Below are 19,238 nucleotides of genomic sequence, written 5' to 3'. Positions count from 1 at the left end.
GTGAGTGTTTTATTCTGAAAGTTAACCATTATACTTCGATAGCAGTAGACGTACTAAAAAAAGAAATAGTAGCCACAACTGCCTTTAAGCGAAAATATCCCAGTTTTGGACTAGCTTGCTTTCATTGTAGGCCAAAGTTTAGCCTCGGGCTAAATGTAAACGTCACCAAATCATTTAAATGACTGACTGCAACTATTCCGGCTCAAGGTGTGGTTTCTCCCTCGCAGTTTAGTGCAGGGCAGGTGACACTGAGGATTTTACATTACACGTCTGGGTTTGTTTTTTTTTTGAGTAAACCCACCTACTACAAGGCAGCATTTAAAATTGGTATTATTTGCTAGCCTGGTAGTCATTCAAAGGAGCCTACTTACTGTAGTTGGCAGAAACCTGGTTCTAAGGCAGATGGAATATAAAGCTTGTGGTTTTGAAGTGTTTTACAACTTATGATAGTGGCACATTCAAAGTTATTCCTCTTGACAGTCTACAGCTTCAGGTCAGATTTTACCTCATGTGTTTTAGATTTTACCTTCTGGTTACACATCAGTTGTAGACTTTTAATAGTTTGTTCTTGGTAAGAGAAATGTCTTGACTTGAGGAGTAGCTATTGTGAAGAGGAAACAAATTGACTTCTCCTGCCCTTAGTGTCTCAGCTTTGTGTAATTTGCCCAAATCTTGTTCTGTATGTGTGCATGCATGTGTGTGTAATGTGAAGTGAAGTGAAGAGAGAGAGTGGAAAAGAGGTGGTGTGGCAAGAGGGAGAGAGAGACAGAGAAGTGACACAAATCAATGTGAGCACCCAAACCACCATCACCAGCAGCAGCAGCGGCGGCAGTCTTCCCCCTCTACCGATCTCCATCACCTCCCTGTCTTTCAGTGAGAGAGACCAGTGGAGAACGGGAGTCACAGGAAAGACGGGCTCCTCAGCAGCGCAGCATCCGGTAAGTCGTTAAAGAGCTAGGGATACCTCCCACCATGCAGTCAAAGTTGCAGAAGCGAAGGCAACAAGGGCAGCCTGGCAGTGCGACTTTGCTCTCCAAGACTCAGAGCATGCAGAACAGGGTACACGGTCGTGGATGAGCACCTTTTTAAATTTTTAAACCCCCACCGCACAGCTTCTCTTCGCTTCTTCTGTGACGGCTGCTTCTGTTGCAGCTATAGCACAGAGAAAATATCGCTTGGAAGAGGACAGCGTGAGAGAGCCGCCGCTGGTCCTCCTCCAGTCATATGTTTTAAAAGCCTGCTGGGGATTAGGGATTGGATTGAGGGAGGCTTTTTTCCGCCAATCACCGCCCTGCCTCTCAAAAAGCAGGAGAGGGATGGTGGACGAGCTGAGGAGAGAGAGCGGTAGTTCTCTAATGCTGTAATGTTTCTATAGATACTTACATTTTGCCCGTGGCTTTTGTTTTTGTTGACACTGTGGGTCTGTGTGGGATTAACTGGATCTCTTAAGTATCTATTAGCAAGCATGTGGAAAACTTTTTTTAAAGGGCTGTGCTTATACTGGATTTAGAAAATTACACGTGCATGAGGTGCACATTTGTGTTTTTCTTTGGTGAACAAAGAAAACCGTTCTGCATTTGCAGGGAATCAGCTTCAGTTGCATCTGTAATTGTTCAAGGTTTTCATCAGAATATTTTGGGTTTATTTTACTTTTTTTATGGCTGCTTCTCATTTCCTAGAAATGAGATGAGAGATGAGATGTGTTTTATTTGTCAGTTGCAGGTCTTTTGCCCACAACAGAGATGACAGACCTTGCCGACCGTACATACAATACACAAACATCACATTGGGGAGACAGGTCAGGCTAGGTAGCGAGGAAAAAGAAACATCGAAATGTGTAACACAAAAGGATAATACAGGAATGCACAGATATCAACACACCATAACACAATAAACACAGACAAGCAACATGGGAAAGAGTTCCAGTGTGTACATCTGATCTGGGACCGCTGCAATCTTCGACTGCGCCTCCAGCTGACCCGATGTCCACATCAGAGAAGATGCTATCAGTAATTTTGCTATAACAGAATTAGCTGAGTTTGTCATTTGGTTTGGTTGCCATGTTCGTCTAAATTATGCATCCACTTTAATGGCTTTAATCAAACTCCATAGGCTTACAGAATGAAGGGCAGCAGGGAAAATAGTTTAGAACAGGACTTGTGCTAATGTCAAAGCTTTCAAATTAGGACAATTATAGTAACACGATTATCTACAAGACAGTGATTGAGGGGCATCTTTATTCAGTATTAAAATTGTCTTAATCACAGTGAGATAGCTTGGCTTTCTAGTTTTGGCTGGTTTTTAGTGTTGTTTCACAGCAAGAAGGTCCTGGGCTCAAATCCTGCTTGGGGCCGCTCTGTGGGGAATTTGCATGCTCTCCATGGGTCTGCGTAAGTTCTCACCGGATACTCCCACAGTCCAAACACATGGATGAGGTGATTCTAAATTTGTCACATGAATGGTTGTCTGTCTCTGTGCATTAGCCTTACGATCGATTGGTGACTTGTCCAGGCTGTATGCCTCTTTTCACCCTATGACAGTTTGGATAGGCTCCAGGCCTCCACAACTCTGAATGGGATAAGCAGATGAAGATCGGTGGAAATTTTATGTTCAGATTAAAACCCTGACCATCAGTAGCGACCTCAGGTTACGCGACCTTTTACCACTCTCACTTAAGCCAATAACAAGCAAAATAGTTTTTTGGATAAATAATAAATCCCTGTGAAAATGAGTTGTGGTACACCTAACTTTCATGTGTATGTGTCTGCATTGTTTTGTAATTTCACCTCCAAAGAGTTACATCACTCCTACAATACTTCACTAACACCATTAGAGGAGTTTGATTCACTGACTGCAAGGTGCCTAAGTCCAAATCATCACCCCACTACCACCATGCTTGATGTTGGTACGAAGTGTTTGTGCTGATTTGCTGTGAATTGCTTTGCTTAATGGGTAAACATCTCCACCTTGGTCCAGAGCGATCTTTCCAGAGCTCTTGTGGTTTGGTCAGATGCAACTTTCCAAACCTAAGTGGTGCTGCCGTGTTTTATTTTTAGAGGGACAAGGCTTTCCCCTGGCAACCCTTCCAAACAAGCTGTACTTGTTCAGTCTTTTTCTAAATATGTTGTCATGAACTTTAACATATAACATATTAAATGAGGTCTGAGATGTAGCTTTTGTTATTTGTTTGCACTTTATCTGTGCCTTACTTGCCTCGGCATCCTGCAGGGTAAAGCCTCCCTTTATTGCATGTGGTGCTGTGTCAGTGACTGTGTAATTTTAGGGTCAGCATCTTCCCCTATCCGTCGTTCTTTAAGAGACTTAAAGAATGAGAGGCGGTAAAAGTCAAAGCTGCTCAGGTGTAAAGAGATTCTGCCATAAAACAGTGTTCTGTTGGTTCAGGGATTGTGCTTCTGTGTGATCTACGTTTTTACTTCTAAAGCAGACTGCAAAGCTCATTCTTTTACCATCCAGTCTCGTCTGACACTATTAGTATAACTGAGCTACTAAAGATTACTGAGGTAAAACCATTTTTCTCCATTAGCAAGATCTGACTTCATCATCTATAGTACATGACAAATGACGGATAAAGCAGCTGTATTTTTATTTCTGACATATTGCCATCAGAGCTGTGGATTTTATTATTAGGCTATTCTTTTCTGTGCTATTCTGTATTCAGAGTTCCCTGCACCCTCTGTGCTTGTTTTATTTGAACAACCAATTGCAGTCATTGCTGAGTGATACTGTATCTGCACCGAATGTGAAGTGCGTCTGCTATTTACAGTCCTACAGTATCAGTTGCTGCTGCGCTCCCAGTTGTTATTGTGGGAGCTTGGCAGCGGTGGATATTGTTATCTGTCCGTAGCATCAGGGATTGGTTTCCGCTCTGTTTTAGACAGTGATGAAAACACAAACATGTACTGTACACAGAAATACACACACACGCACAGACAGGCACACTGAGTTTGTTTGTTACATTGTTGTGCATGTGTGTCAAAGTGGGTGTATGCATGTCCCCAGGCCCACGGAGCGAGACACATTGTTAGATGCAGGTAAGAGTCAGACGGAGAGAGACATCTGTCAGTCTCTGAATGGTATTTTCCCAATGCGACTGATGAGGTGCTCTTTCTCCCTCGGTCATGGTCCCGCTCTTTCTCTCTCACACACACACGCACACACGGATTTTTGTGCACACGCATATGAGGTTAGGGCTCAGGTGAAGAAGCTGCACGTTTGAGTGTCACTGATTTAACGGGGTGTTGATCTCGTACAAGACAGGAAGCTGTAAACAAATCCCCCAACATGTGGTGACTTGCTGGAGCATATCCCTCTCTTCTTTCGCTATCAGAGTATGTTTGTGTGACTTGTAGACTAATGAAATATAACAGCTGAGTGTAAATTGGAACAGACAGCAGGCGTTTGAAGTGGAGCTTTGTTTGGTTACAGTAATTATTCATTAAACACCTTCCAAGTAACTTCCAGTAAGTGTGTTATCTTTGAATGACTGTCCATATTTTTAGCTCACTGAGAGATATGGCTGTGCAGTAATTGCACTTTGTAGTTCTTAAATGCTTGTGCTATTATCAGTTTGGAGAATACAATAAAAAATTTGGTTAGTTTAAGTTTATAATCCACAAATGTGGTTAATGGGGTTTGTGAAATGCATCTTATTTCCCTAAACATCACTTTAGCCAATTTATAAATTTGGCCAAAATGAAAATAATAAACACATGCAATGAAAGTTTAATGAACTTCAATTTGATAGTACATAAAAATCTGAGCATCACTGCATCCCAGCCCTGCCCAGTACTGGGTGGTTTTTATGATGAATTGTACAAATAGGGACAGTCACTGTCTGATCCATGTCAGATTGAAGGTTGTTTGAAGGTAGGGCTGTTCGATATAACGATATATATCGGATGACGATATGAAAACGTCTATCGTTTTATATTATGCTATCGTTTGTTTTGTGGTGTCGCAAAATAAACTGTTTACGGCAATATTTTTTTTTTTTTTGATGGTCACTGTAGTGGGTATATTAATTTCTTGAAGTTCTCTTTTTCTCTTATATTTATAACAACCACACTACAGACGAATAAGCAACTGTTTTTACTCTTTGTCGTTAGCAACAACGATGGTAAACACAACTAGTGGCTCCGCCGTCCGCTTGTTTAGTTTCCACATAAGCCTTTCACAATAAAGCTGAAGATCCTGTTGAGATTTTTCAAAATAAACTGAAATAATGACAAACAGGCCAGTCAAAACAAATTGAGGACCTTGCTCCCGAACATGGGGCTACCTCTGTAGCATGGACATGGTTTGGTTATGAAAAGTCTGACACCGATCAGAAAACTGTACTATGCAAATTTTGGAGGAAACTGGTCCCTACCTCAGAATCAAACACGGGAAACCTTTTCTACCGCCTACGTAAGAATCACGTGAAAGAGTATGGAGAGAGTTTATGGATGTGATACAAAAAAAGAGCCGTCACGTGTGTAAATGACCTTTAAATTTGGTAAATATTTTTTGTTTGTTTGAAAGGCACTTTGGTTTTATTTTGAAATCCATGCTTTTATTTTGAAACAGGAAACTGGCACAAAACCGTTAAAGGGCTGTCATTAACGTTTCTTTTAGGATATGGTAAATGGTATGCCTTAAAGTGAAAAATATGTACGTTTACTTTGCCAATTAGTACCTGGCTGACAGTGGCACAAGGGTTGTTAATGTTTCCTTTAACGGAATAAGTTACATGCAATCAAAATGTCGTTTAATAGAGTTTATATTGTTAACCTTGACCTTTATGTGTAGTTGTAAGTTAGTGAGGTGATATAATGAATTGAGTGATGTAAATTTGATGTATATGCTATATGTGAGCAGGAGAAATTTGTTTCCTTTGATGTTATGGTATTAATATTGCTGGTTTTGTTTTGCTCCTAGCTCTTACGGTGTCTTCACTGAATGTTTCAATAAAGACATTTCCAATAAAACCTCTGTGAAGCATCAGTATAAGAGACCATCATTCAGCCAGGGATGCTACAATGTGCTCCAAATAAAGCTTAGACTCAAACGTTAGAACAGGCTTTTCCCCGCAGCACGCCGTGTAATAAATCCTCACAAAGAAAACGGCAGCCGTTACAACTTATGCTTAAAAATGTATAGTTTCATGCATCGGTCAAAACACTCGACTCCGGTTACACGACGCCCAGCTGAAAACACTTCATGCAAGTCCAGTTGCTCAAGATTCACAGAATTTACAGAAACATAAAATGTTTGTGATATATATTGTTGTCAAGACGATAAATGTTTATATTGGGATATGAGGTTTTGGTCATATTGCACAGCCCTATTTGAAGGCTTCATAAATTTGTAAGAAAAAGTGAGCCTATGAATTCCAACAGTAAGAACATGTTAAGCAAGTGGATTTCAGGAGCAGCTGAACAATTTGTTTAAATAAACTTAATTTTTTTTCAGTTGCCAACAGTAGTTGTGTTGCCATTAAGGTATTTTTCTGGTGACTAATTTACTAGAAGATTAAAGGTGAAATGACAAAAAAATCCCAAATGTAAAATGAATCCCAATTTAAAGAAAAGAAAAGTTGATTGTTTTAAAAGTCAGAAAACAGTGGCTTCATAGTCTGGTGATCAGCGCATTTGGCTAATATGCCAATGAACCTAGGATAAGTTCCTTGGAGGGTTACATCAGGAAGGGCTACTGGTATAAAAGTCTCCCACATCAAACATGTAGATCCATCTTCTGTGGTGATCCCTTGTGAAAAGAGGAGCAGCCAAAATAGGTTTAGTTTTTTAAAAATCTGAAAACCGTGAAAATTTAGAACAGTTTAATGAGAATAATGAGAATAAGAATGAAATGAGAATTCTCTTGGGAGAATAAGAGACATCAGCAGACTACCAAAATGATGACGTAGTCAGGCTGGGGGAAAGGTAATGCGAAAAGCAGGGATAGCAGCAGTGAAGGAGTCGTCCACAAATGATGAGGAAAATAATATATATACTGTGGGCAGCATGACCAAGTAAGGTAACGGTGATGTTGATTGCAAACAGTGCAGAGTTAGATATGTTATGTTTTACTTGTGTTCTACCACAGAAGGAAGGTAGGGTTGCCCCAAAAGCAATAAAAATATCATCTGATATATGGAAATATTGGATTTTTAGATCGCCAGATATCTGCATTGATATGAGATATCAGTCAAGCTCTTATTTGTTGGAATTTTTAAATGCCCAGCAATTTGTGATTTTTACTGTGAGTTTGCCAGCTAACTTTCTTTTTTTCCCCTCTGACATTGATTTGATTGTGTCTTCATTGCTTTTTGTTATTATTATTATTATTATTATCATTATTTTTTATATTGAGAGTTATAAGTTTTATCATTGGCCTTATCAGTGAACCTCAAACAAGTCCACCTTTGCAGACTGAATCGCTGTGTTTTTCGCTTTAGCTGATATTTCTGTTTTTTCTCTCAAACAGATGTCTTTTTTATGTATCTGTAGGCTTTGAATGCGGTTGAGGAGTGTGCTGCCAAGACATATAAATTATTAGAGTAATGGGCTTAAGTGACTTGTCCTACCAGCATCTCAGTCCAGCATGTAGACATACAAAGGCTTAGAGAGATAAGATAAGATAAGATAAGATAACCTTACCTTTATTAGTCCCACACATGGGAAATTTGTTTTGTCACAGCAGGAAGTGGACAGTGCAAAAGTTATGAGGCAAAAATTTGAATACAATAAGAATAAATACAGTACACAACTGTACAGAATAGAATAAAATAAAATACTATATACAGTAGAATAAAATAAAATAAATATACAATAAGATAAAAATAGAATACAAATACAAATACTATATACAACTGAGTAAAAATACAACGATGACAGAAAGGATTATTGCACTTAGTAAGATACATGAGCCAAGAATAAAAAATTAGGATGGCAGCGAAATACGCCCCTCCTTACTCCCCACCGGTCTTTCTTTTTTCCAAGGTTAAGATTAAAATTCAAATTTTTGTCTTATCTGCTCCTCTCCGCTACCTCCTATGTTTTTATTTTTTAATTTTTTATTAAAAGCATAAAATGATCCATTGTTATTAAAGTGAGAAATGTGTTGTGTACTTTTGTTCCCAGTGGAGCAATTATAATATTTGACTTTAAAAGATGAAACGGAAAGGGACAGTCGAACACATGATCTGTGGAGGTGTGTGGAATGAAATGGAAGATATGTTTGAAGCAGGAAGGGAGAAGAGTCAGACTGTTAGCTCATTCCATGAGCTTAGAAATATCTTTGGGGGTTTTTCGATGGCGCTTACGGTGTCTGTGTGTGTTTGTGAAGGTTGGTCATTGTTCACGAAGTAGACATTAACTCTCTCATTCCATATACCAGAAAACCACTTAGATTTCATTTTATCTGTCATTTATGGCCTTGGGAGCTTCAGTTATGATTGAATTTCAACTTTTAACATTTTTGGCATAATTAAATCGAAGTTTTGTACTTTACATCACTGACATAGCAAATATATTTTGTTTTTTGCTGTCTTTTGCTGTTTGCTTGTCTTGTTTCTATGGACCAGGAGACCGGACTAAATAGATTGAGCAAGATTGATTGATTAGTACAATGTGGAGCAGAGACAGATTATGGGGTTGTTCTGTTTTGGGAATCAACACCATCAATAAAAATTTTAACCCTTTTTTTAAAGTCTTTAACATTGAGCAGATCTCTGAAGACCCCTTAAGGGCATTAGGATGATACCCACCCTTCGTCCAATAAATGATAATCTAGTTGGCAAATGTTAAAAGCTTATAGTAGAAACTGTAAGGCACATATTAAAGAGTTTTTAGGCATTTTACACTTTACTATAATTTAAAAAATAAAAAATAAAAAATTGGGCAAATGTTAACGTTTTATATTGTTTTAGTTCTTTAGCTGATGCACTTGAAGGATTAAGAATTACTATACACTAGGTCATTTTTTGCTGTCTGTAAGTGACCTTAAATTTGACTTACTGTAGTGCTGTTTCACTGGCAACAACTGTGAAGTGGTGCATAACCTCTGTCTCGTCATCCATCTTTTCCTTACAGCTACCATTATATTGTTAAGTGCACCATTACATGCAGAATCAACTTTATATGCACAACTCATCCATTCATCCTGAGTGAAGTTAGCTTAAAGAAAGAGGAGCTAAAGCCAAGTGCAAGAAAAACAGTTATTTTGAAATGTCACTCATGCAAAGTAAGCTAGTTGAGCCGAAGAATAAAAATATGGAACTGAAACCGGGTATAAGATCCCCTGCAACTAGTTTCTGCAGACACTTATTCAGAAGGTCAAGCAACTCTCACCCCTTCAAAAAAAAAAAAAAGCGAAATCCAGAAATATACAAAACAAAAGCCAACAAAAAGAAGTACACCTCTTGAGGCCTTCCTAACGAACCGAAGTCCAATTCGGACAGAGGGCGCCTATTTCCAAAGTTTTTTTTTTTTTTCCACTCTCCTGTTCCTTTGTGCATCAAACTCTTCAAAAAAAAAGGGTGGGGGGGAAAGAAAAACATAACAAGCTTCTTTCATGGATCAAACGAGAGCGGCAGTACACATTGTGCCAAAGCTGGATAAATAAATAAAAAAAGAGAGAGAGAGTGAGGGAGAACTACCTTATTATTGTTATCAAAGTAAAGCCAGCTCCTCTCCTGCTGCTCTTGTGGGACCTCTCTTACTCTCTCTGCTTGTAGACCCAGGGGGAATCCAAACATGACCCGCATACACACACACCCCTCCTTCTGGAACACACACACACACGCGGGCCTGTCTTGCTGTACGTCGTTTCATTTGTGAAATTAGTCCATTCTCTCTGACCCCGTCTTTTCATCAGGAGCGTTGGTGCATATTTTAGTCCCTTTCCTGCGCTTGTTTTACTAATTGGTGGCTATACTTTGCCCAACACTGATATCCTTTGATCATCTCAGATCATTACGTTTACCTCATTAATTTGCTCAATGTGATTTTTCTCCCCCCCAAAAATTTAAGAGTCCGTGCAAAATTGGATTAATAATAGATCATATGAGCCAGGAGAAAGTGTAATTCCTTTGTGATTTCTCTTGCTCTTTTCTTCCCCTCTTTCTTTCTTTCTGATTATTTGTTGTCCTGTCACACGCAGGCTAGCGTGAGAGGAAAAGTTCAGTATTTTGGAGAAAGTGCTGAGATGAGCAGATCAATGCAATCTCTGTTAAGTAGAGAGCAGGAATTGGAACATCAGGGCTTTTTTAGCCTAGCTTAGCATGACAGGAAAAATATCTGCCCAGATTTGCATATACCAGAAACAGGGGGAATCCAAAAGGACCTTGACTGTATTATAGGCAAAAAAAATACGTATTTGTGAAAGTTTTGTGACTCATTTTACAAAAATAAGTTTTTATTGGTTTTCGTGGTGGCTGAAAGCATGGTCTTTTGCTCCACTGTAATTCAGAACCTTTTTTATTCTATCATGTTATCTCATTATCTAGCTAGGCCCCCCACTACCACTACCACTAAACATGGCAAAACATCAGAAGATGAAAAATGATGAAAGGGGTAAGAAAGCTCTTTTGCCATGCGCCATGGGTGGTAATTGTCGTGGGGGTAGAGTGAGGGTCCTTCCATCCGGGACACGAAGAAGGGCACCCGTGCTGGATCGCTTTTTATTATTTGTTGATCTCCTGATTATTTTACTGATCATTTTTATTAGGAAATAAAATTAACTCTGTATTTCAGACTAAGACTGAGCTGACCATGATGGAGTTGGAGCTAATAAACTTTGAACAACAGTTACCACAGAAGAAATCACTGCAGGGTAAAAAGATGGAAGACTTTGGAAGCAACTGAGTTAATTGGAATTATCCAGAACTACTGGCTCTTAGGCTAGCATTACTACTAGGAAGAGGCTAGGTACAGTCACAGCCTGTTACGTATTGCATGTTATTTGAAAGAAACATCTTTGCACAAGTCAGTATTTCATGTTTATATTGAGTTCCATTTTTACATGTTATATTTCTACCAGATATAGCTATTTACACTTGGTTGCATTTCCTAAGAGGTTGCATCACATGCAAATGAGACTATCACAGAAGTGTGTATGCATGAATGTAAACTGATAATCACAAGTCTTGATTGATCCACTTAAAATAGATAAATTAATTCCCCTCAGTCAATTTTCCATTATTTATCTAGCCAGTTTCTCAAGAAATTATTATGTCTGTAGACTATAAGTACCTCAGTGCAGTTTTCAGAATGTTTCAGGTAGATTTGTGCCTCATCATCTGTGATAATACCAGTATAAATATATATACCGTTTAAACAAGTGTCATATCTTGAAGCAATGATGTAGGGAAGTCATGCATTGACGCTCCCTTCCGTGTACAGCAGTGGTACAATCTCAGAAATATGAGAGCAAAAATAGCATCTCAGCCTCTGATGAAGATTTCGTGCGTAAAAAGGGGAGCAACCTCCAACAAAGAACAGTACTTTGCAAAATATGCGACTAAACATTTCCTGCTAAAGGCAGGAACAACAAACATGCTTCACCACTTGAGGCAAAAACACACTGTCAACGAGGAGGAGATGCTGGAAGCTGGTGATGTGTGACCCAAGAGTAGATAACCAAGCACTGCCAACCAAGCAACTGATAGGTACACTTAATATGGCAGGAAGATTGATTGATCATACTTCATTCATCCCGAGGGAAATTGGGTTAAGGCTGCCAGCCGTCCCAGTGCCACGAGATTACACAGTGGATAGAAATTGTGCATGAAGCTACACGGTGGAAAAACGTTTTAAGAAACTAGTTAAAACATTTGACCAAATACTAGTTAGTCTGTCATCAACACACACACAGTCTTTAAATTGTAATCTGCTAAACATGTCGTTACTCCTCACTTATTAATGGATCTTATCTAATTTTTCATCAAAGGTAACGAATAAGCACTTCTCCAGAATTATGAGCTGTTCATTTGAAGTTCAACAAGCATGGTTTGCATTTAAGCTTGCACGCTCATACATAAAAACGCCACACAGGTAAGATAGAAACATCCTCCTTCGCATTATTTTTTCCACTTTATGCTTCACCTAGAGCAGTTCAAACGTACATTAGATATAAGAGAGACATTGTACGTGTGTCAGGTGTAGAATCATACTTTATTTACACTCACCAGTTGCAATTGTAAAAGCTGTCAGAGCTTCCTGTATCACAGTTCTCCCTGTATTTCATCCCCTTTCCAACATCAATTTCTCCTCTAAAGATACTCCTCCCCAAACAACAGCCTGTTGTCTACACTTTTTTTTTTCCTTGACAGCTTCATTGTCAACAGACCCTACTCTGTATTGCATATAAAGACGTGTATCTCCCTCTTTTCTCTTCCCTCTTACTCTTGTTCTCTTTGGAGAAGATTACATCTCACATCCTTCTGTCTACAGGCGTTGCTTGGCATTGTGCTGCGTTTCTCTCTTGTTGTCACATTGAGCTCTGCGCCCTCCTATTATCATATAGATAAGTGAATGTTTGTGTTGCGGTAAGACTGGGAAGTGCTACTCTAATGTAGTGTATTGTGTGCGTTGTTAAAATTGGCCTCTATTGCCTCTGCCTTTCAAGCGGCCCATTTCTCTGTTGCTATAGTTGTGAACATAATCGTGTGAGATTGTGAAACTTTTGTGAGTCGTGTGTGAGGAAGATGTTTGCTGTGTGTTTTTCTGTAACTTGTTTTTGTGATGTCAGAGAGGCAGTTTTTCCTTGTGTACAATTTATGCCTAGAGAAAGTGTGCGATGGTAGAAAACTGATCAAAAGACTCAAACCACTTCTAATTTCTTTATATTTCACTGCAAAAAGGGGGAATATGTGCAAGGATTTATTAAAACGTGCAAACATAAACAGAACAGCATATATGGCTTTTGCCTCCTGCAGTAAGTCAGTGGATGTTTGTTTCCGGTGAGTGTTGGTTTTCCCCAGGTGTGCAGTTTGTCACGATTCTGCTCATAATTTTTATTGGTGGAATATCTGTGCCAGGTGGTAGAGAGTCTCCACTTTGGTGGCCTAAGATTTCATCTTTGCTTTTTTGCAGATGACGCAGATAGCTGTAAGCAGTCAGTTATGTCTGATGGAGATTTGAACCAGAAACCACTACACCAAAAGACCAGTTGCCACTGATTTTTAGCCCAGTTCTTATGTAATTTGACCTCAAATTACCTCAAACATTTCTCCTTGTTTCCCTTCCTTAAGAATGGAGCTTCAGTCAACAGTAGATGGGTCGACTGAAGCCTCTGCATTGTGTGTGATATTTAAAGATGCAGACAAAGCGGAAGTGTGTGATGACATTCCATGTTGCATTTCATTTTACAGGCAAATCTGTAAAGACACATTATGAAAAAAATGTAAAATCTCCTACATCTCTCAGGATGCAAACAGTCTTTGGGTGTCACTTATTTGTGTGCGTGTGACATGTATTGTGGTTATGTGTATAAAATGAAAGCAGGAATACTTAAGTCTCACAACTTTATTCTGCCAAGCCCTGAACACTTAGGCACGTGTCTGTGGCATTCCTGAAATAAAAAGCTCCTTTAGCATGATTGCAGCAGTTAAATAAGACTGTCTCTATGTTGGGTTAGTTGGACCCAGTCAGTAGTCAGGTCCAGCATCATTCAGACTGTAGTCTAGCTCAGCTCAGTTAAGTTCAGTCACACTTAGGAGAACAACATGAAATCGACCACAGGAGCTGCAGGCCATGATTTGATGACTCAGAGATGGAGGGAGACAATATGTTCCATTTTCAGACCCAGGTGTGCGTGTATGTACCCTCATATGTTCAGTGTATCCATACTGCGCTCCTCAGGGATTTTTAATCTGCTGTGATGTTGACAAGCAACGTAACAGAAACTATTTACCTCTAGTCCAATTTAACGATTGACAGTTTGGAAAGGAACAGCTTTGTGTGTTAGATTTCAGCGTTACCATTTATAATGTGGTGGAGTTAAAATATACATACACCTGTTCATTTTTTTTGACTTTCTAAAAAGCCATTTGTCTGACTTTTGACCTTGCTGTTACACAACATCTTCATATCATGGACTAATTTAAGGTGCATCCTACTGAAAATATTCAAATTTTAGCACATGCAAATTTTTACCTGACACAGTGTTCAATCCATGAGCATTGAGTGAATGTCCCGTTCTCACCGTTATTATAAAAGTAGTGAAAAATTATTATAATCCAGTTGACTTTTCTGTGATTTTTGAAGAAAAACAGTCAAATGAATGAAAGCTGACAAGATGTTATGTGCTGTAGAAACAGTAATGGCACTAATAGCTGATGTTTAATAGACTGTGTGGTGGAGTTAGACGTGCAGTTTTCTTTGAAATGTTTTGCCTGTTTGGATTTGTGTCTGTGTGCGTTTTAACTGTCCGCATCTCCACCTGTTATCCCCTTACAGACTTGCATTCCTGTCTTACTTTATGTTTAGGGAATACTTAGTAGTGGGTTACAGTAAAAAAAAAAAGAAAAAAAGAAAAGAATAAAAAAAGTGTGCTTCCTTGTTTACGTATGCTTGTGTGTCTGAAGCAGTGAATGTGCCAGCCGAGCACAGCTTCCCTCTGATCCAGTTCTACCTCACGCACAGAAACACACACATCCTCCCTCCTTCGTGCGTTCTTCCACTTTCAGCATCCTTCCCTTTCTTATGGAAAAGAGCCAATTAGACTTGTGTCTGTTTGTTTTAAACAAAATGGCTTTTAATTAGCGCGATCAAAAAGGCTTCTTTCTGCAGGCCCCAGGATCCACTTTGTAGTTCCCCCTCCAGATCGCGCATGGGTTTGATGCCACCTGATAGGACGCCAAGACAATTTGAACACTTTTATAATGAATACACACATGCGCACACACACTCTTTATCACTTTGTCTCCATCTATCGCTTGTTGTCTCTTAAAGTCTTTTGGTCTTTTGTTTTATTGCCTACATCCTCTTAATTCTTCCTGTGTTGCTCCTTTCTTCTCGTTTGTCCTTTCTGTCTCTGATGTGTGTGGTTTTATTGGTGTGGTCCAGTGTTCCTGCTTCACATGAACTGTTGTTATCTCCCTCTTTCCTCTTTTTACTTCGTTCATGTTGCAGATCAGTTTGTTAGTTTTAATAATATTTCATATCTGTACTAAAATAGTCATTATCTAGCGTTGGATTGATTTTCAGTTGATGTTGATAGACATGGATTCAGAGTTTCTGACTTCTTTGTTTGGGCCTTGAACTTGAAGACTTCAATCATAACTTGTTTTGTTATTCTCTCCTGGCTCAGCACCTGCAGTTTCACTCAGTTGATAATAATAGCTGGTGTAAAATAATTCACTATTTCTGTCAGTTAATCTTCTGAACATTTTGGTTCACACAGAAATATGTAAACAGTTATTACATTGATAGCACAGATAGTTGGTGCAGATATGTCCAGACCCCAGGGTATAGAGGCCCTGACTTTGCTGATCCACTGACCTTTAATTTAGGCAAGTGACAACATCAAGTCAAAATGTTACTTCTTGGTTTGCCGTCCAAACTTTATGCTTTGTTTAAAATTGTAAACAACAGGGCTCTCTCCAAGTCATATTTTTGCTAATCCAGTTTAATTTGTTAGTCTTTGATAAAAGAGGGTTGATTTATTTCAATATTTAAAATTTGCTTTAAAGTTCTAGATGCTCCTGTGTCTTACTGTCTGCTTAGCTCCTAGCCTGTAGTATTCAGAGCAACTCTTCAGCAGTCATAGAGAAGAAAGGAATTGCAGTAATATTGCATGAGCCAGTATACCGTATCAGTAACTGTATTTTTAAAAATGAAAAAAAGGTTTTTTGAGCCAGTAATAACGATGCATAACAATTGTTGGAGTTAAGCTTATCTGTATGCAAATACTTTATGGTCTGTGGTGGTAATTCAGTCACAGACATGTGCATCAACAAATTTCTGACTGTAGCAGCTACTGCTAACAAGAGCGTCACTACTCAGATTTCAAACTTCTTTCATCAGCACACCATGGGTGCAGCACATTGTTATGTAAATTCCTCCAATAAGGAGCGAAATCCAGAATCTTGAACTGATACCTCAAAGTTTCATCTCTCGGGGGGCAACAAAAGTAAACGATCTACATTGTTAGCATCAGCATGTTAGCGTTAACCATGAATATTTATCATTGTTACGCCCCAGTCTAGGGGTACAGGAACGCAACATAAGTTTGAAAAGATTGCCCCGCCCTGGTCCCCAAAACCATACACAGAGGGAAAACCAATTTCTTAGTGAATGGTGGTTTATTTTTCTACACTGCAAAAATGAAGCTCCGGGGTGAACAAAGGCCAAAATAACAAACAAAACAAGCTAAGTCAGGAGGAGGTGCTATCTAAAACCCTATGTGAAATCAAACATCACAAAAGACAAGCGCTACACCTAACTCCCTAACTGAAATAAACAGGCGAAAACAGTGCAAGGAAAACAATAAGGCAGCTCACCCCTTCTGTCCCAGTGCTATTGACAATGAAAACTAATGTACACACTATATACAGAACTCAGAAAGTCGCACAAAGTCACAGGCACAAATGTCTCAGGTTTTGGAGGCCAGGGTCAGGTCTGCTGCTGCTGTCAGTGGCTGCCCTGGGACAACTGCTGGTGAGGGATTTTGAAGGAGACCACATGACCAGGGGACCAATCAGCAGCCGTCAGCTCATCCACTCCGGGGCCTGCAAAGACTTAAAGACACAGACAACAACAGCCACCAAAACAGATTATGGACAGGGCCATAACAATCATGAAGCATTGTTGTGTAAGTAGAGCCTCCATGTGCTGCTGCCATGGATGCTTGAAAATCACAGCGCTGTAGCCATGTCATTTGGTGTTGTCACGATATGATGAATTTAGTAGTCTATACCAGTACAAGCTGAATTATGTGATTCTTGATACCAAATACCAAAACAAAATACCTGTCCAGTTTAGTTAAACATAAACTCTTTTGTTTAAAAAGTGGTTTTAAGCCACTGACATTGTAGTAGCAGAATGGATGGAGGTCCTTTTAGGTACTTGGCACACTGGAAGAATTTCCTCCCTTGCCCTGAAAAGCATGATACCACCATTTACATGATGCCTTTTGCACCCCCCCCAACACACACACACACAATTTGTTGTCCAACAAATGAAAAGCTCCTCCATAGCTGACCTTTACTGTCTGTCTTGTGAATGAGGTGGAGCAGCGCTATCATGGCAACTGCACGTAGGTCACTCTCTTCCACTGTCTTGTGTAGTTTATTTTGTTCCTGTGCATGTGGACTATGACTGGGCAATTAATTGAAAATTAGCCGATCAGCGTAGTCTTTCCCATTTGAGTTTAGTTTTTTCTTTTTAAATTCTGTTGGTACGCCCCTGCGGTATGTACAGAGTGTGCTATCACGTTATTATGGCCCATCAAGTATGGAACATAGAAGCATCATGGAGGTGGTACTTAATTTGAATTCTGATATTTATTGGTATCTTAACTATCAGTTCTGGTGACACCCCTAATGCCACCCTACAGCTCCAACAAATGGAATTCCTTATTAAGTGAGATTAAATAGGTGTCTATGTAAATGTGTCTATATATGCATGTGGTACAGTCTTTGCATCTGTGGTTATATATACTCTTTACGATTTGTTGGTAGCTTCGGTAGTGGTACTATCCTGCCATCCTGACCACACTGCACATTACTATATGTTTGTGCATTTGTCTGATTCTTGGTGTGCCAGGTGATGTCCACTGTATAGTTGGTCTGTTGCTGACAGTGGCTGCAGGGAGTAAACATATTACCCAATCAGCTCACCACTGCTCAGTTCACCATAATTGACGTGTGTGTATGCTTGTCTGTGTTTGTGCGTATTTGAGCTGAAATGGGTTCAACTGACAGCTGTCAGATCACTTGACTCAATCGTGAGCTTCACTGTATTGCTGTTATTCACATATTCTGACATGCACACACCAAAGTAGCACCAACTCTATCCAGTAATGTGGAAACATTATCGCCTTATGCACACTGTATAGTGGATTGAGAATTAGCGTTGTTTTATTATTCACTGTTGCAAGAAGTCTATTCATTTATCAGTTACAGTTAAACTAAAATGAACTTAGAAAGTCTATAGATTACAGTGCCCACAGTTGGAATTAAACTGAGGGTCTTGCATGGTCATATAACAGCAACTTGTCAATCACAAGGTGAGGCCACCTTCTGCTATATTATTAGACTCGACACTTTAAAGAAATGATGTTATAAACAGTAAGACCAAAAGGATTGCTCTGCTTACTCATAAGAAGTAAATTAAGTTTAAGGCACATCTGCAATGGGTTGATTTTCCAGACTTAAAATCTACACTTCCTTATTTTATATAATCTTTATTACAAAAAGAACATCTGAAAAATATCATACATATCATTTTTTTTCCATAAAGGAGTGAGCCAACACAATGAAACACATAACTACGTGTATAGTTAGTTATACATGCTTCAGGGTGGGCATCTTAAAAATCTATATGCGTGTACATAACAAACAAATGGTAATAAAAAAAATAATTAATGTATAAAAAATGAATATGCATGAGCAAGCTCTGCTGTGAAAAACATTGAACATTATATACTACTAATGTATACCACCTGATAAAGCATTTATAATTTCTTTATGACTGCTCTGTGTTACTGATACATGCTGGAATTCTGCATCGCTGCAGCCAAGGAAGAAGTTACACAATTAGAGGTCAGCAATCTTTTCCCTTTTACGATTCAAAGTTGATTAGACAAAGATATCAGGGCTTTCATATAAAACGCTTGATTTGATAAACATGATCATAACATCAATCTGCCAAAGTCCTAAGGACTAACTTGTTCTTCTGACTAAATTGATAGCTCTTGGCTTGATGGATAAAGCCTGCTTACTAGTGAAACTTGTTGTGATGACGTGGTATGTCCAGATATGTTGTCTAGTAAAAGTCCAATAGCACCAGTGTGATTTCACAAAAGTGCCCACATTGGGGTTACGCTTCTTTTTTAAATTAATGACTGTCACATCCATCAATCATCTTATTCATTTCAGGGTTGCTTCAGTACTTTAATATTATGATTGTTCATAACAGTTTAAATAAATGCTAGTATCCTCATTTGTAGGATTTGATTTGATTTTGTAAGTAGTAGTAGTAGTAGTAGCAGCATAGCATTAAAAGAGGCTGTGA

The 19,238-nt window shown here is 39.0% G+C and overlaps 1 protein-coding gene across 1 annotated transcript in view; it reads left to right on the top strand.

The window, feature by feature from the left end:
- The first annotated feature begins 724 nt into the window (after nucleotides 1–724).
- The window catches only part of sox5 (SRY-box transcription factor 5), a 245,049-nt gene continuing 226,535 nt past the window's right edge, over nucleotides 725–19,238 (top strand). The window contains exon 1 of the mRNA XM_026147895.1: nucleotides 725–938. The gene's annotated coding sequence lies outside the window, so the exon portion shown is untranslated. The remainder of the gene's footprint in view (nucleotides 939–19,238) is intronic.

This window comes from Astatotilapia calliptera, chromosome 17 (assembly GCF_900246225.1).
Source record: "Astatotilapia calliptera chromosome 17, fAstCal1.2, whole genome shotgun sequence".
In the NCBI taxonomy this organism is placed as follows: domain Eukaryota; kingdom Metazoa; phylum Chordata; class Actinopteri; order Cichliformes; family Cichlidae; genus Astatotilapia; species Astatotilapia calliptera.
This window is presented reverse-complemented; position numbering and strand designations above follow the sequence as displayed.